The sequence below is a fragment of the Rattus norvegicus genome, chromosome 9 (genome assembly GCF_021556685.1).
Source record: "Rattus norvegicus strain SHRSP/BbbUtx chromosome 9, alternate assembly SHRSP_T2T, whole genome shotgun sequence".
Classification (NCBI taxonomy): domain Eukaryota; kingdom Metazoa; phylum Chordata; class Mammalia; order Rodentia; family Muridae; genus Rattus; species Rattus norvegicus.
The window spans coordinates 104,316,190-104,329,680 of NC_141542.1; the positions used below are offsets into that span (position 1 = coordinate 104,316,190).

At 48.2% G+C, this 13,491-nt stretch overlaps 1 long non-coding RNA gene across 1 annotated transcript; it reads right to left on the reverse strand.

Moving 5' to 3' along the window:
• Positions 1–301: 301 nt before the first annotated feature.
• Positions 302–10,735, reverse strand: LOC148003837 (uncharacterized). Its single transcript, XR_015629211.1, has 3 exons — positions 10,561–10,735; positions 10,140–10,223; positions 302–1,810 (listed from the first exon to the last, which is right to left on the reverse strand). It is a non-coding gene; the product is annotated as an uncharacterized LOC148003837 (long non-coding RNA).
• Between the last annotated feature and the right edge of the window lie 2,756 nt (positions 10,736–13,491).

Consider the following 13,491-nt stretch of genomic DNA (forward strand, 5'->3'; position numbering starts at 1 on the left):
ACAGGGAGAGTTAGCACTGTCTATCCAGAACAACAGCCATGAGGCCTTCCCTCACTAAAACATGAGGCCAACCCTGGAGAGAATCTAAAGGATGCTTGCAAGCCCAGCATGGAGCTCCCAACAGCTTTGGTTAGGAAGGGTTTCACTCCTCACAGGAGCTCAGACTTCCTCAGTGTCTCTGGCTGACACTGTGAATGTCATTCACAGCACAGAGCACTGCATTCAGAAAAATTGCATTCAGTAAAGACTGAAATAATTGCTTAAGTGGGGGGGGGGGGAAGGAAAGAAAGAGACTTGGGAACACTATGGAGCGCACATGCCTCTAATTTTCAAGGAAAAAAAATGAACTCATCACTACCAGTGACTCTGTAAGGGAAAATTATAGGTGGTAAAATTTGTTTCTTCTTATTCTGTGTGATTCTTAAATTAGGGGCAATCTATACGGTATTTACACAATGGACCAATAACATCTCCCAGAAGAACATTTCACTACATGCCAGCTGCCACAGGCATCTAGTAGGCTAATGACTTTCTGAGAATCCTCACGAGCCCACTCTGGTGAGCTCAGGTGAGGCCTGCTCAGATGCCCTCTCAGGTGTGCTCTATTCAGGTGAGGTCTGCTCAGACGCGAGTTGCAGGTGTGTTCTGCTCAACTATGGTTTGCTGAAGTGTGACCTACTCAGGTGTTATGTACTCAGGTGTGATTTATTTGGGTGTGGTCTGCTCAGGTGTGATCTCCTTAGGTGTGATCTATGCAGGCATGATTTGTTCGGGTTTAGTCTGCTTTGGTGCATGCTATGGCGTGGTCTGCTCAGGCGTGATCTGCTCCAGATCTGATTTGCCCAGGTGTATCCTGCTCAGGTAGGTATGATTCGCTCATATGTATTCTGGTCGGGTGTGATCTGTTCAGGTGAGGACGGCTAGGTATATCCTGTTAGGGTGTGAACCACTCAGGTATAGCCTACTTGTCCCCCAAGGGCCCATCTCCTGATCAGTGGCCATTGGAGTCCTCATCACTGCAGAATTTTGAATACATTTCCTTCATACCAAATCTAACAAAACATTTCTCTTCTTCTGAAATTATATCTGGATTTAAACCTATTTAACGTGTGAGGATTCGCAAACAACTGTCCTTCCTCTGGGTACTCTGATAGGTAAACTTTTGAAGGTTTCCAGGGTTATTTCCCTGGAGAACCCTGCCTTCTCCATGCCTCCTCCACTCAGGACATCTCTAGAGGTTGGGGAAAGACACAATGATGCGTGAGGAGAAGGTCCTTCTCATGTCCCCATTCTTCGTCCTACCATCCCAGTCAAGTCTAACTGAAGAGGAGGACTTCCTCATGGAGGAAGAGACCAAGGGCATTTGGAACTCAAAGACCATGTGACTGAAACTGGAGCAATACGGAACTGGATAGGCTGGAGATGGAGGCCTGCAACCTCCCGGGCGGGATCTTGGAGGCTCGTGGGGGGACTCGGGGCTTTGACTGAAGGATGATGAGAAGCTACTGACACTTGTAAGATCCAGAGGGGTCTTAGCAGCGATCAACATGATGACACAGAATTGCTGAGCGGGCACCAATGTCCTCCAGAGCTCAGGTGGCCGGAGAGGAGAGTGGATGCATGAGAGAGAGAAAGGTCACAGTCAGGAGAGACTTAATCCTTGTGCACATTGGACGAAGTCTGGGGACCTGGGCAGATTCTAGCCCTTTGATCAGGTCAAAAACAGGGGGTGTCTTTGCTTTTCCTCCATGCTTCCCAGAGCTGATGTGTCAATGTTTCATTTGGTTCTAACTCCAAAAGGATGTTTTACCTTTAAAAAAAAAAAAAAAAAAGCTTTGTGCTAATGATCTTAAAGGTAATGATGTCATCTTTAGTTGCCCAACTAAAACAGGGCAGTTTCTAGGACTCTGCTGGGTCCTGGGATGGTCCCAGGATCCCAGGAAATGACTTAAAGAGCCATAGTATAGCCATGGGTCTTGGATGTCCCATGAATGTGGTTGGTCCACCGCGTAGCTCAGTTTCCAGCTTCCAACACAGGAATTTGGGATATGATTATGAAACAGAAACCTGGGCCAGTGGACCCCAGCTGAGGGAACCAGGCTGACCTAAGTCCAGGAATTAAATGATGGCCTCACCACCATGTGACATTCTCAAGTATGGACTCAGCCTTGTGACTTGGTGACTCCTGTTGTCTTCTACAGTCAGTGGGAGCTTGCAGTGCCTTAGTCATGGTCGTATACAGTAAATCATCTGGCCTGGGGCTGGGCCATCTCCTGCCCCACATGGTTGCCTGGCCTTGATGGATGTTGTTCTGTGTTTGCTCGTACCCATTCTGTGCTTTAACAGTAAGAGCCCGGTGGAGGAATTTAGCCTTCGGTGACTAAACTAAGACTGTGAGCTTCCTGGTGGTTTTTAAGCACATGCCTCCAGTCATCAATTTAGCAGAACAGTAGGACGCGCCTGCTATGAGCCAGGTAAGAGAAACCTCAGCCAATGAGATGTGAGGAAAGCAAGCATGTGATTAGACTCCAGCATTCTGAAGCTCCGTGGGCTACGACTCAAGATGGGGATGGTACAACTGGGACTAGAAGAATTAGGGAGGAGAAAGCATTCCTCTGAAAGGAGATGACAGATGCCCCATCGGAAAACTGTCACTGGGGCTGCAGTCAGTTGACATTTGGGGGTACTTTGGCTGCTAGGAAGGTAGGCTTGCGGAGTCACCTCTTCAAGGCTTCTTGTGGTGTATAAGATGCTGATCTAGCTAGCAGGGTAAGAGAGGAGCCATTTATATGCCTCTCTTCCTGGGCATTTGGGCTGCCTGCTCCTCTGAGAAGGCAATGCCTCAGCCACCCACCCTACACAGGTGAGTGCTGATAAGAGCTGTGTGTGCATGTCTGTTCTGAGATTGGGCATCAGGAAATCACAATGACTGCATGTCCGAGGTGGTTTGAATATGGCTTGGCCCAGGAAGTACACAGGACATGGCACTACTAGGAGGTGTGGCCTTGTTGGAGGAAGTCACTGTGTAGGTGGGCTTTGAGGGTGCCTAGCACTCAAGCTCTGCTCAATGAGGAGAAGATGCCCTGCTGGCTTCCTGTGAGCAGGTCTCTTCCTGGCTGCATTTGGATCAAGATGTAGAACTCTCAGCTCCTCTAGCACCATGACTGCCTGCATGCCGCCATCTTTCCTGCCACGATGATAATGGACTGAGCATCTGAAACTGTAAGCCAGCCCCAATTTTATAAGAGTTGCCTTGGTCATGGTGTTTCTTCACAGCAGTGGAAACCCTAACTATGACAAACCCTAAGACAATGTCCAAGCACCATTCCCGCTGCTTGTTCTCTAGCACCAGAACTTGCATTAGCTCTAACCCCACTTCTTGTTGGTTCATTTCAGCTGTTCCAAACACAGGATACCATCTACTGCTCTTCTCCCTCCCTGATACGTGCTGCAACAGTCCTGGGATTCCCCTTCCTGTGGCTGATTAGAGAGATGCTCTCCTGGGCCTATCACAGCCCTAGGATCTGTTCAAGGTGTGCCTCTGGGAATCAGAGTCATAGCACAGAATCTACACAAGCACCTCGGAGCCAGTGTGCACACAGAGACCCACTCCCAAAAGAATCTGCTGCCTCCCTTGGAAATTCTGAGCAATTTCTTTAAGACGGGAGCCTCATACTTCCCTCTCTACTCTAGGCCCTATATGTTGTCTGGCTGGTTCCAGAATTAAAAGCAGGATCAGCACTCATCCTCGTGAGCGGTGCTGTACCCGTTCCACTTCCCAGCCTGAGGGCTGAAGGCAAGGAAGCTGAACCCCACAAGCCATAAGGGCTATAAGCGTCAGTCAGAGTCTCAGTAGCTTTCTCAACTGGAATGCCTCATGAATAAGATCTCAGCCGTCCTGGTTGCCTACCATATGTCTCCTCTACTCTTGAGAGCTACTGCGTTTTCTCCAGTAACAATCTACTCCTGGGGCATTGCATGTTCTCCTACCTGGATGCAAGCAGCCTGTAGATGAGTCACTCAAAGGTCACAGAGCTTGGATGGGAGAAAAGGTTAGGAGAGCTGGGAAGGGTTAGGAAAGAATCAAAAGTCTGTCTGTTCTGTTTATAGTGATACTTTTGCTGTTTTTAAGTTTCTGGTGTTTTTAATGATTTATTTTTATTTCATGTGTCTTGGTGTTTCGCAAGGCTGTCAGATCCTCTGGAACTGCTTACAACCTGTCTTCATTCACTTCCTGGGTGCTCAGGTTAAAGACTACATCACCACCCAGTTTGGTTGGCTGGGTTTTGATGATCCCTAATTCTTGCTTGGAAGTCATGAGCAGAGGTGGTAAGTTTTAAAGGGAGCATGTGAGGGCCTGGGGAGGCAGTTCAGTCAGTACAGTGCTTGCCATGTATAAAACTATACATCCATTCGTTTCAGAATAAAATGTCCACAACACATGTGCTCACGTGTTCTCATTTTAGGTCCAATACCTTCTACAGCAGTGTTTCACAGCCTTATATGCCTGGCTTTTTACCTGGGTCCTGGGATTCAAACTCTGTTCCTCATGTTTGCTGCGACCCCTTAATACGGCTCCTCGTGTTGTGGTGACCCTCAGCCATAAAATTATTGTTTTGCTACTTCATAACTGTAATTTCGTACTGTTAGGAATCAGAATGTAAATGGTTTGGGAGATAGATCTTTTTGCCGAAGGGGTCGTGACCTACAGGTTGAGAACCACCATCCTAGAAGGTCACATAAGGAAAATACTTTCTCAGCAGGGAAGGAGCAGGCTGCATAGACACCAAGGATGGGAGTGGAGCTGGAGTTTCCTGTGCACACCGACCTCAGAGAGATCAAGTCCATGAGGGTGATCCCTAACCGAAGAGGTACTCTGGATTCCTCTTTGCAACCAAAGGAAAATTCAAAAGGAAAAAGTGCCATCTACCATCCTCCCATCCCTACCAATTCTATTACACTGCTGCGTTTGTCCTTCCTGGTTCCATTTGATTAGCATGAGACCTCGGGCAAACAGTCACCGTGATGTCACACGGTGACACTTCTCTCATGAAGAAGTGTTCCATTTTCCAGAGTGGCCCACTGACATGGGATTATGGGCTCTCCCTCCTGAGTTACCCGGGAGCTACGACTGGTCATCCTCCACCCCCATTTCTTCCTGCTCTCCCTTGGGAGAAGGAAGCTTCCTGCCCCACCTTCCTGCTAATGGCCCATTAGCTCTTCCGAATCTCAGGGCCTGCCTCGGCAGCGCCCGCCTTTTAGTTTGTTTTGCACGGACTCAGGACAGCTGTCTGTGGAGGAGATAGACTTTAGATAAGTGCAGGGGAGGGAGGGAGAGGGAGCAGTGTGTCCTGGGTGTGCACAGGGCATGGCTTGTGAGACAGTTGACTCTCTGGGCCCGTCCTCAGACAGAACTACAAGCATCACATCTGGAGCAGCACGGATATAAGAGGTTTTTTGTTTTGTTTTGTTTTGTTTTTCTTTTTTTTCAGAGCTGGAGACCGAACCCAGGGCCTTGCGCTTGCTAGGCAAGCGCTCTACCACTGAGCTAAGTCCCCAACCCCAAGAGGTTTTCACAGAACAGTTTAGCGGTCTCTTGGACACTGTCCCTTCCGCTCATCCCTGTAGGATTTCCCTCTCTTGGATGGAATACTGTCAGGAGCGGTAGCATCTGTTTTGTTTGTGGTTTTGAGACATAGATTGTTTGTCACAATCTATGACAGGCTGGCCTGGAACTCGTGGTCCCACTGCCTCAGCTTCCCAGCACTGGGATTGGAGGTTTGCACTGCCATACCTAGTTTAGCTCCCAGTCCCCTCTTGAGCGAAAGGGTTTAATACCAAAATGAAGGACAAGAAGGAAAATGCTCCTCTACATTCTCCAAGGGGGCCCTAAGCCAGATGGACTGTGTAGCCCCGGCATCTGTCCTTCTGTCTTTCCTGCCTTCATACCCCTGCCCAGGGCTTTCCCTGTAAAGTATCATGCTGCATGAGACACTCCACGACCTATGTGAAGGAAATCCCATGAGCTTGTCACAACACCCTGACTCCAGACAGGGGCTGAGCAGGTTTGTCAGTGAAGCAATTGCTCTTTCTTCAGGAATGTGTGGAAGGAAGAAGCTATCTGCTGGGCATGGGAATCGGGTGGGTCCTAGAAACAGTCCCTTTACCACACGCTAAGTCATAATTATGGCCTAATAAGCCAGGTGAAGTCTTCCCCGGGGGCCACATGCTCACGACAGCAGGGCAGCAGGAAATCATGTGGACATCCCAAACTGGTCAAGACCACCCACCTACTCTCAGTTATGCAGACTAGCAACTCAGTCAGTCAAGGAATTCTGAACGGGCACTGGCTAGCTTAGAAAAGGTGTGTGTGTGTGTGTGTGTGTGTGTGTGTGTGTGTGTGTGTGTTTTGTATGTGCGTATATGTGAAATAGCAATAAAAGAAGGCTCTGAATGCCCACCACTATGCTGAAGAGTGGAGTATCACCATTCTCGTGAGGTTCCTGGGTGGACAGAACTATCCAACAAGTTGTTTTCATTTGGCCAGATATAGTACCTTATAGCTGTAAACCCAGCCCAGAAGGGATTGAGGCAGGACTGCTGTGAGTTCAAGACCAGCTTGGGACACACTGTAAGACCCAAGTTTGAGATAAAAACATTCCTTTACTTTTGTTTATAAACGTATGTGTTCTTACTTTAGCTTTCCCCTACTGTGACAGATACCAGGAGCAATCAAACTTATAAAGAGAAAGGGTCAGTTAGGCTCAATAGTTCTGGAGATTTCAAGGTTGACCAGTACATAGTTTGGGACCCGCATAGTTGAGAGTATGTGGCTAACTCCATGTGTCCAGAAAGCAAAAGAGAAAGAAAGGAGAGGACCAGGGACCTGCTGCCTATTTTGAGGTCATAACCCCAGTGGTCTAAAATTAAAAGCCTCTCATTCTGCTATCTCCTAAAAGACCCCCCTATTGCAACACAGACTGGGGCTAAGACTTCATTTAACGCACGGGACTTGGGGAACATTTACCCAAACCATACCAATACCTAAGCCAACATGTCAGTTTAAGAGAGCTATGCAATGGCATAGATGGAGTTGTTAAAAGAAAAAAGTCCCGCCCTGGGTCATTCCCAGCAGAATAAGCAGAGCCCTCTTGGAGGTCACAGTCTGACTTCATCTGCCCTGAGCATTTGAAAGGTCCCCTGTAGGACAGTCAAGAAGGATCTTGAAGAAACACTGGAGCCCTGGGGACCAGCCTCTAACTATAATTCTGCAACTGTTACGAATCACAATGTAAAATCTGATACATAGGATATCTGATATGTGACTCCAATGGGATTGCCACCGGCAGCTGAGAACACTGAACTAGGGCACCCTGGCCACACCTTTGTAAACACACATTTTTTTTTCTTTCTTTCTTTCTTTCTGGATACTTCTCCCACTTTACAGAAGCAAGCTTCACCTTTCCCAAGTGCTGATCACTCTGCTTCCCTTTCAAGTATACGTTTCTATCCTTACATTCATTTCCCTTCTCCGGCATCTTACGGGAAGTCAGCAAGACCTCGGGGTGGAGCTCAGTTGGTAGGGTGCTTGCCCAGTGTGTGCGATTTTCTATTCAGCACCACAACGCAGATCTAGCACTTGGGAGGGGCAGGCTAGACAATCAGAAGCTAAAGGTCATCCTCAGCTACATGTGGAACTGGGGGTAGCCTGGGTTACATGAGACCCTTTCTCAAAATATTGATAGCAATGATAATAACGTTCTGACACGTAGAGAACGTCATCTGTCAGGTATCCGATGAGTCACTCTTACACTTTCCGAGGCTCCATGGGCCCATGTTCTATGCTACACTGTGATGCTGCAACCTTTACTCTGATTTCCAGCTCTTTGTTTCTACCCAAGACCTTGCAGTAATGGCCTTCACCATTCACAGTCCTACCTGTATTCTGGATATAAAGTGCCTAAGTCTTCCTCCTGAGTCCTCACCCGAATCATTAGGTGTGTCCTCTCAGACCAGCGCCTAAATTTTATAGGTGACAGTGTCAGGTTGGCACGTCAAAAGCGGGCCATGCCTGCACGATCTAGGCTTTTCCTAGACTGCTTCTCCAGAGCCTTCCAGCCTCTGCCTGTATTTTTAGATATTTGCTTCACAATAGCCCATGTCTTGGCTCCGACTGTCATTCAGTCAGCAAGTCAGGAAAAACCAAGTAAGTGCCTAGCTTTTCCTCCTGCAGCCGCAGCTCAGCTAGCTGACGCCAAATGTCTAGGATTGTCCCCTCATCAGAAGGTAAACCATAGCTTCTGCAGCCAACCCTGGCTGGATGTCCCTTACTTCCATTCAGTTCTGGTCTCATCTACCAGGCCATGGCGTCACATCCCATAGGAGCAGGAAGTGGGGGTGGGGTGGGGCTACTGTTGTAGATGTTGGTTGTCCCCAAGATTGTACCTCATCTGTAAGCCAGACACAGAGTCGTGCTGTTTCTACCTGCTCCTTCTACCCAGTGGCTATAAAATGAGTTCCCTCCACTCTCCCTGGATCCAACTAACATAGTCGGATGGCTCACAAGGCTCAGGGAATGAAGGACTTGGATGCAGAGATTTCTGGGGATGCACAGAGCCGCAGGTGTTTGTAGCCGCTCAGAACCCTGTCCTTGAGCCCTTCCGTGGAGACTTCCTTGCAGGGCCATTGTATTCATGAGCTGGATGTGGGTCCCAGCCAAGCCAGTCTGCGCAGATTCTTCTCAGTCTCTCCGTGTGTGGCATTCCTCCACCAGGGTTTGGGGGGGACCCTCTGGAGTGAGGAGGTTCCGCTGACATAATTTATGCTGAGAAAAGTTCCTTAAGCCTAGCTCCAGATTTGTGGGGGTGGGGAACAGGTAAGGAGGTAGTGACAGCAGCCAGATGGGAGGTGTGGGGAGTTGGGGAATGGAGAGTTTCTATGCAGTAAATAATATTTAAAAAATCTGGGTGCAGGGTTTCTTCCTGCCTTAGACCATTTATGTTTTCTGAAGAAAGACATATGCATGTTTTTTAAATATGTCTTAAGCAGCACAATGGCTGGGCGCCTGCCTACCCTCCATGTTGTTAGAATCCACTTTCTATCAATAAACCCATTATTACTTCCTATGTTTCATCTGGGCTGCTCTTAGCTCTAACTGGGCAGCCCACGTTCTCCTGTCCCTCAGCCCATGGCTGCTCTCCCTTCTCCTCTCCTGTACATTCTTTTTTCTGTCCCATGGCAGCTTCTCTTTTTCTCTTCCGATGGTTTTCTGTCTGACCCAAGCCCTCAAAAGCTCAACATGGCCTATCTCTCTTCTGCCCCTCTATTAGCTGCCAGCATCTTCACTCACCAATTAGAATTAACCTGAGGGCAGTGTCCCAGAGGTTAAGTGCAAACTCCAAGTCTTGGGGGCCGCACATAGCATTACAGTAGACAGTGAAAGACAAAAACCTCAACAATCTACCTCGGGAAGGAGATATTCTAGCTGTGCTGCCTGCCTTGAGAAGTCCAGTAACTTATTTGACATCACAGTCTGTCTTCCGTTAGAATAGCATAGACTGGGGGATTTATAAAGAAGACCCATTTATTTCTTACTGTTCTGGGAGGCCAAGGACATGGTGCTAGCCAGCACGTAGTGAGTCCTCAAGTCCTGACTCCCATGCCACACGACAGGGGAGGAAGGGCAACCAGCAACTGCAAAGAACACCTCAGAAGGCCTTGCTGTGAGGCTACCGTTTCTCTGACAAGGGTATCCGTTTACCTACTTCAGTAAGCTGTTACAACAGCAGTTAAATTCCAACATAGCTGTTGGAAATCTTCATCTACAGCAAAATATCTATCAAACAAAGGCTGGGCATGACCAGGACAATGCCACCAACCACCTGAGAGACACAAAAACTCTGCTTTTGAAAGGCTACCTTGTGACCTGACTACTAGCCGGGCTGTCTTGGAGATTAGCAAGGAGTTTCCTGAGGGGGGGGGGGGACCCAAAAGATCAGGATTTCCCATTCAAAAAGAATTAAGATTTTAGGAGGAGGAGATGGGGAATGCGGCTCAGTTGCTAGAGTGTTTGCCCACCACACATGAAATCCTGGGTCCCATCCCCAGCATGATATAACCCTGGGTGTGGTGATACTTACATGCAATTCCATCACACTGGGTGTGGAAGCAGGAAGATCAGAAGGTCAAGGTCCCCTGAAGTACAGATGGCGTTTGAGACCAACCTGGGGATACATGAAACACTGTCTGAAAACAAATTAACCCCGAGAAGGTGACAACAAAAACATCCAACCAAACACAGGCTCTTCTGTACATCGGGAACATCAGACTGTAGTAGACGCATGCCTGTGGAGCTGCTACAAGACAACCACAAGAAGGAATGTTTGTACACACACACACACACACACACACACACACACACACACACACACACACACACAAATCTCTCGAGAATAAAGCCCAAGTATAAACCCAAATTTTGCTTGTATCCTGTAGGCTTTACACATATATCACCTGAAGCCCCTCTCTAGAATATTTTAAATAACTTTATGCTCTACCCACCCTGCTAAGATAGGAAAATTTCTAAGGCTGTTTTATCCCATGAAGTTGTACAAGCTTTTAACTCGGGTTAGCATGCTACACGATGATCCTCGTTTCCTGCCACACTGCTCCGTGGTATCTCATACTGCTTTGCTGACAGACTTGGCCTTGTGTAAGTTCTTCATGAGTCTCTAGTGATGCTGACGTCGGAAAATCGTGTTAATAATACATTGGCAGTTCTCCTTTTGCAGCCTCTCTTACATTGGTGACAAAACACCCAGAAAGCCCTGCCTTCCAGTCTGAAGAGCCTAAAGTACTCAGTGTCTGTCAGTTACCACCTCACGGTTAGGATTTCTCTTGTCTGGGTTTCTACCTCTAGGGTCAGTGTTTTGCTGTTTGTTTTGCTTTGTTTTGTTTTTCTGAGGTTTTTCTTTTTCTTTTTTTTTTCTTCATTCTTTTTGTTGGTTTTGGGTTTTCTTTTCTGAGACAGGGACCCATGTAGCACAGGCTGGCCTCCAATCCTCTACCTCCACCTCCCACGTGAAAGACAAAACTAAAAATGGGGAAGGCATAGAGTATAAGGGGCACCATTCTCACCTTCTCTGCTCCTTCCCATGGACTCCTGGGAGCCTGGCCTCTGTCTGCTCTTGTCAGAGAAGGCGCCTTCCTCCTGAGGCCCCTGACAGAGGCGGTGTTGCCTCTGGTTTCTCGAGAGGCTCGAGGCTCCCTGCGCTTGGCTTTGGAAGTCACAGAAGGTCACAGAGTTTGTTTTCTGTTTCAGTAAGATTGAAAAGAAAGTTCTTCCCTGCAGGGCTTTTCCCGGGGGAGGAGGGTAATTTGAAGACTACAAATCCCAGCCTGGCTTGTGTTTATTTTGACTTTTGAGAACAGCTTTCTTTCCTTTATTGTGCGGTTTGGGAGAAAGCACTCAGTTTGTGAGTGGTTTGTTTGTGTTTGTTTTGTAAGCTTCTAGTGTTTTGCTCTGTGCAGCCACTGCAGCCTGGGGTCGGGGACAGCTGCCCCATCACCTGCCACACACAGTCTTTGCCCTCTCTCCTTTCTGTGAATTCTGGGGTTCAGCACTAGAGAGGCCCATCGGAGTCACATGGCCCAGCATTCCCCTGAATCTGCACAGGAGACAGTGATTCTCACGAGTGATCCTGAGCAAAGGGGTGCATGGTCAAATCCTCAGCTTTGCAAGAGAAGGTCTGCAATGAAGGACTGTGATCCTGAGTCAGACCCAGTGTCTTCACTGCCCTTACACGCCGCTCATAGGCAAACGCTGTCCGCCACCCTCAACATCTCCCAATGCTCTGCCTCTCTTTACAGCCATTGATGGCGTTTTCCATATGCGGGCATGCCCTGGTCACATGCATGCAGATGTGCCTTACTAACTTCATGTCTGCCGGTCTCCGTGTTTGCTGTTTCATTAACCGTGGGCATTTCTACTATTTTTGAGCCCCCAAACCCTTGTTTGTATGGACTCTGTGCTGTGTGCTCCCTACCAGACTCTAGGGACAAGGTCCCAGGCCCAGCACAATTGCTGGTCTTGCAGAGGCTGGTCTCTAAGGTGGATAGCCGCCGGGTGTGCTCCTGAGACTGATGAGGACACTGTGATCCCACTGATGTCCTGAGTTAGTCACCTGTGGAATCTTCTGCTTCCTACAGCCCAACAGTCGAGTGCTTGGCGGCACCTGGGAGAGCTCTGAGAGGACCCACAGATGTTGTTCTCCCACACCCAAAGGAGGAAAGGGTTCAGCTTCTCTCTTATCCCCTTCCTGCACCCCATCTTTACCAGGATGCATTTCCCAGAAAGCCTCAGGGGCCAGGAGGATCCCTCACAGAGAGCATTCCCTTGTTGTGGCCAGGTGCTGGGACTTGAAGGACTTGAGGCAGAAAAGTTAACCATGAACGTTGGCCCCAGCTTCTCAGTGAGCCCAAGTCAAAGACCGCTCCCATTGGGCCCTCCGAATAGGGCTCCCATAAGTTCTTAGACGTGGTCTTTCAAGGCAACTCTCAGTATGTTTTGCCTGGAGATATGGCTGATTTCCACAGGTTCAAGTTGTCTTGTTCATCCTCAAGATTTAGAGCTCAAGTGTCAGTTCAGTCCTCTTCTTAAGGTAGAACAGTGTCTCTTCCCCTTCCCCAGTTAGTCCCTCCTTACCTGCCTCTCCACAAATAGAGGTTTTTGTTTATTTATCTTGTTTGCTTTTTAAGGTTTATTTATTATTTTTATATGTGAGAACACTGTTGCTGTCTTCAGAAGAGGGCATCAGATCCCATTACAGATGGTTGTGAGCCACCATGTGGTTGCTGGGAATTGAACTCAGAACCTCTGGAAGAGCATTCAATGCCCTTAACCACTGAGCCATCTCTCCAACACTTCCCCACCGCCAGTGAATAGTTCTTATCTCCCCATCAACCCTATCCTCTCTCTGACCCACAACCTTGGTCATTTCCCTTTTAGCTTTGAAGCTCAGGAACAAACAAGGCAAGGAGGTGTGAGAAGTCTTTGACTCTGCTGACAGAAGCAACAGAGAGGGAGGCAGAGCATTTCTCTGAGCAATTCCCCCAGAGCTGACCGACTCCCATTACTCCATAGCCTTGTGACATGGACTCATGAGTTACTGGTGAATCCTGTAGAGATCAGAGTAAACTCTTCCAGGTGCAGAACCAGTGGAGAGCGTAACACACACACACACACACACACACACACACACACACACACACACACCCGTTTTCCTCTGCAGTCAGACTTCTGTCTCTGTAGCAGGTAAATGAGTGCTAGTGGGTAACCTGGAAGCCAGGTCCCTCCCCTTCTCCATAAGAAAAAAACCACAGGCTAATGAGTCTCGTAGCAAACTTATATACTCTAGCCTTTTCTCACAGCTCTCTGTGATTCCTGATATAAGCCCAACGGGAAGGAAATTACCCATTACCAAATTGGCCAAA